Below are 5,000 nucleotides of genomic sequence, written 5' to 3'. Positions count from 1 at the left end.
AGACACTCACTCAAGAGCACCCTGGTAGGATTGCAACGGGGTCCGCCTCGGGACGCACGAGCACGCACGAGGCGCGTCGCACGCCTTCGGCTCGCCCCACCGGCAGGACGTCCCACGATACATGCCAGTTAAACACCGACGGGCGGTGAACCAACAGCGTGGGACACAAATCCAACTACGAGCTTTTTAACCGCAACAACTTTAATATACGCTATTGGAGCTGGAATTACCGCGGCTGCTGGCACCAGACTTGCCCTCCAATAGATACTCGTTAAAGGATTTAAAGTGTACTCATTCCGATTACGGGGCCTCGGATGAGTCCCGTATCGTTATTTTTCGTCACTACCTCCCCGTGCCGGGAGTGGGTAATTTGCGCGCCTGCTGCCTTCCTTGGATGTGGTAGCCGTTTCTCAGGCTCCCTCTCCGGAATCGAACCCTGATTCCCCGTTACCCGTTACAACCATGGTAGGCGCAGAACCTACCATCGACAGTTGATAAGGCAGACATTTGAAAGATGCGTCGCCGGTACGAGGACCGTGCGATCAGCCCAAAGTTATTCAGAGTCACCAAGGCAAACGGACCGGACGAGCCGACCGATTGGTTTTGATCTAATAAAAGCGTCCCTTCCATCTCTGGTCGGGACTCTGTTTGCATGTATTAGCTCTAGAATTACCACAGTTATCCAAGTAACGTGGGTACGATCTAAGGAACCATAACTGATTTAATGAGCCATTCGCGGTTTCACCTTAATGCGGCTTGTACTGAGACATGCATGGCTTAATCTTTGAGACAAGCATATGACTACTGGCAGGATCAACCAGGGAGCTGCGTCAACTAGAGCTGAGCAGCCGGCCGCCCGGGAGTGTGTCCCGGGGGCCCGCGCGAACACGCAAGCGTCCGCTCAATTATTCTGCAAACAGGAGGAGGCTGAGCTCCCCTGCACAATACACCTCGAAACCCTCTCAGGTCCCGGCGGCGCGCAGCGCCGTCCTAAGTACTTGGTCGGGTTCGAGAGAGGCGCAATCGCCCGGAGTTTGGCGAGTAGACGCTTTAGGTGCGACCACCCGTGCTCCCAACTGAGCTTGCCGCTGCCGACAGAGGCCCGGGAGCGTGCTGTCGTGGCATTGCCGGCGGGAGACAACACGCGCCACCTACGGTGACCGGCAGCTCCAACGCCAGCGCCACAGAAGGACAAAAGCCCCACTTGGGTGCCGAAGCGAACTCTCCCAGCACAGCGCACGCGCCAACACGTCCGCACAGCTGCGATACAAACCACCTGCGAGAACCGCAGAGGCGACCGAGCAGCAGACGGCGTCGCGGCGCCGAGCGCCGGGCGGCGGCGCATCCTCAGCGCACACAGTCCTCAATCGGACCAGCACACTGCAGATGTCCACCGCGCTTCGCACCGGGCCCGCGAGGACCTACTTTGGCCGCACGGCGCCGCGTGCAGGGTGCGCCGGCGCGCAGCTGCGCCGCCTGCCGCCTCCGTCGGCCGGCGCGCCTGCCACTGGCCGCCCCCACCAGCCGGCTGTAGCGCGTGCGCCCACGCACCGCGCGGCCAGCACGCCGGGAGGCCCCCCCTCACCGGCCGGGGACGGTCCCACCCAGCCACCGCCGCGTATCGCTTCACACCCAGATGCCATTCACGTTCGTGGGCATGGTGGGTATCGCTGGAACAACCGGTTGGTAGCTCAACCGATCGTCGCCATCACTGATTCACCTCTAGCGAGAACAACCGCACCACAACGGTTTACCAGTTGTTCATTTGCATAACGTCACCAGCAAACGTAGGCGTCCATCGCCATTTGCAAATTCAACGATTGTTGCATGCCTGTGTCAGGTGTCACGACACACTATGTCTGCCCACATACACGCAACAACATGTGCACGCTTCGCGAACACGTGGAAGGTGGCCCCCGTACGTATGCGATGTCCATTGCGCGAACGACTGTCAACCGGCCTCTGTCGCATGTCGCAGATGTGGAACGCAGTGCACCATGCTATCACGGTGTGTGAGAAGAGACGACTACGTCTGACAACACGCGCCACTACATCAACAGACGGCTCATGCTGATCGCCATCCAGGGCATACCACACTGCAATCCAGCTCTTATAGGGAGACGACACGTAGCTGAGTGCACAACATTTGGACCGCATGGTTCGCCGTTGTTGGCGCAGTCGTTGTACGGTCACATGTACCACGATGTATCATTCAGTACATGAGGACCAATGTGCAGTACAGTGTGTGATTTGGACGTACAACATCAGCGGACAGTTGACACAGGCCGTACCACAGCGTAGGCTAAGTGCTTCGCACATGCGAATGCCAATGAACAACTGCAAATGCCAATGAACAACTGCAAAGGGCATTGAGCATGTACGTCCTGCTGCCATCCACATTACAGTGTATAGCTGCAAGGTGTTTAACATGAAGCGATACACTGGGGACCGGGCAGTGCGAGTAGCAAACTATATTGCGGGGGTTGCAGTTAGGCAACACTACACTAATTTAACGCGTCGTATGACAATTACAGAGCAGGTTAAGGCCCAACGTGTGTTGGGTTAAGGCCCAACGTGTGTTGGGTTAAGGCCCAACGTGTGTTGGGTTAAGGCCCAACGTGTGTTGGGTTAAGGCCCAACGTGTGTTGGGTTAAGGCCCAACGTGTGTTGGGTTAAGGCCCAACGTGTGTTGGGTTAAGGCCCAACGTGTGTTGGGTTAAGGCCCAACGTGTGTTGGGTTAAGGCCCAACGTGTGTTGGGTTAAGGCCCAACGTGTGTTGGGTTAAGGCCCAACGTGTGTTGGGTTACGTTAAGGGGCAATGTGGGTTACGTTAAGGGGCAATGTGGGTTACGTTAAGGGGCAATGTGGGTTACGTTACGGCGCAATATAGGTTACGTTACGGCGCAATATAGGTTACGTTAAGGCGCAATATCGGTTACGTTAAGGCGCAATACAGGTTACGTTAAGGCGCAATACAGGTTACGTTAAGGCGCAATACAGGTTACGTTAAGGCGCAATACAGGTTACGTTAAGGCGCAATACAGGTTACGTTAAGGCGCAATACAGGTTACGTTAAGGCGCAATACAGGTTACGTTAAGGCGCAATACAGGTTACGTTAAGGCGCAATACAGGTTACGTTAAGGCGCAATGCAGGTTACGTTAAGGCGCAATGCAGGTTACGTTAAGGCGCAATACAGGTTACGTTAAGGCGCAATACAGGTTACGTTAAGGCGCAATACAGGTTACGTTAAGGCGCAATACAGGTTACGTTAAGGCGCAATACAGGTTACGTTAAGGCGCAATACAGGTTACGTTAAGGCGCAATACAGGTTACGTTAAGGCGCAATACAGGTTACGTTAAGGCGCAATACAGGTTACGTTAAGGCGCAATACAGGTTACGTTAAGGCGCAATACAGGTTACGTTAAGGCGCAATACAGGTTACGTTAAGGCGCAATACAGGTTACGTTAAGGCGCAATACAGGTTACGTTAAGGCGCAATACAGGTTACGTTAAGGCGCAATACAGGTTACGTTAAGGCGCAATACAGGTTACGTTAAGGCGCAATACAGGTTACGTTAAGGCGCAATACAGGTTACGTTAAGGCGCAATACAGGTTAGGTTAAGGCGCAATACAGGTTAGGTTAAGGCGCAATACAGGTTAGGTTAAGGTACGACATAGGTTAGGTTAAGGTACGACATAGGTTAGGTTAAGGTACGACATAGGTTAGGTTAAGGTACGACATAGGTTAGGTTAAGGTACGACATAGGTTAGGTTAAGGTACGACATAGGTTAGGTTAAGGTACGACATAGGTTAGGTTAAGGTACGACATAGGTTAGGTTAAGGTACGACATAGGTTAGGTTAAGGTACGACATAGGTTAGGTTAAGGTACGACATAGGTTAGGTTAAGGTACGACATAGGTTAGGTTAAGGTACGACATAGGTTAGGTTAAGGTACGACATAGGTTAGGTTAAGGTACGACATAGGTTAGGTTAAGGTACGACATAGGTTAGGTTAAGGTACGACATAGGTTAGGTTAAGGTACGACATAGGTTAGGTTAAGGTACGACATAGGTTAGGTTAAGGTACGACATAGGTTAGGTTAAGGTACGACATAGGTTAGGTTAAGGTACGACATAGGTTAGGTTAAGGTACGACATAGGTTAGGTTAAGGTACGACATAGGTTAGGTTAAGGTACGACATAGGTTAGGTTAAGGTACGACATAGGTTAGGTTAAGGTACGACATAGGTTAGGTTAAGGTACGACATAGGTTAGGTTAAGGTACGACATAGGTTAGGTTAAGGTACGACATAGGTTAGGTTAAGGTACGACATAGGTTAGGTTAAGGTACGACATAGGTTAGGTTAAGGTACGACATAGGTTAGGTTACGGTACGACATAGGTTAGGTTACGGTACGACATAGGTTAGGTTACGGTACGACATAGGTTAGGTTACGGTACGACATAGGTTAGGTTACGGTACGACATAGGTTAGGTTACGGTACGACATAGGTTAGGTTACGGTACGACATAGGTTAGGTTACGGTACGACATAGGTTAGGTTACGGTACGACATAGGTTAGGTTACGGTACGATATAGGTTAGGTTAAGGTACACATTGTTGTAAGGAAAGGTTTAATGGGGGGCGGGGCGGGGCGGCCGGTTTGTTGATTGTGATTATAGTAAGTGGATGCCTGCGGCATCATCTGATTTGCCACGTCAGGATGCACCTTTGGCTCATGACAGGCGGCGCTCTCATTCCATGCTTGTGGCAGACCTGTGTCTTTCATTCCTGCCATTGTTTGTGTGCTGTGAGAGGAGGCAGTATTGTGATGTTGGGTGCACCCCTGTGTAGGACATGTGTGGGTGTTGGTGGCTTGGCTGAGCAATGGTGGTTGTCGGGTGGGTGGGATATTCTGTTTTCTGAGTGGACCTCCCAGTCTGGTTATGACAGTGTGGATTGTCTAATGTGGCGGAGAGGATGCACTGGGTG

At 52.2% G+C, this 5,000-nt stretch overlaps 1 non-coding gene across 1 annotated transcript in view; it reads right to left on the bottom strand.

The window, feature by feature from the left end:
• The window catches only part of LOC124571643, a 1,910-nt gene extending 1,086 nt beyond the window's left edge, over positions 1-824 (bottom strand). Inside the window, exon 1 of the ribosomal RNA XR_006971960.1 lies at positions 1-824. This exon is cut by the window's left edge and continues 1,086 nt beyond it. This is a non-coding gene — a ribosomal RNA (small subunit ribosomal RNA).
• Between the last annotated feature and the right edge of the window lie 4,176 nt (positions 825-5,000).

This window comes from Schistocerca americana, unplaced genomic scaffold, assembly GCF_021461395.2.
Source record: "Schistocerca americana isolate TAMUIC-IGC-003095 unplaced genomic scaffold, iqSchAmer2.1 HiC_scaffold_177, whole genome shotgun sequence".
Classification (NCBI taxonomy): domain Eukaryota; kingdom Metazoa; phylum Arthropoda; class Insecta; order Orthoptera; family Acrididae; genus Schistocerca; species Schistocerca americana.
This window is presented reverse-complemented; position numbering and strand designations above follow the sequence as displayed.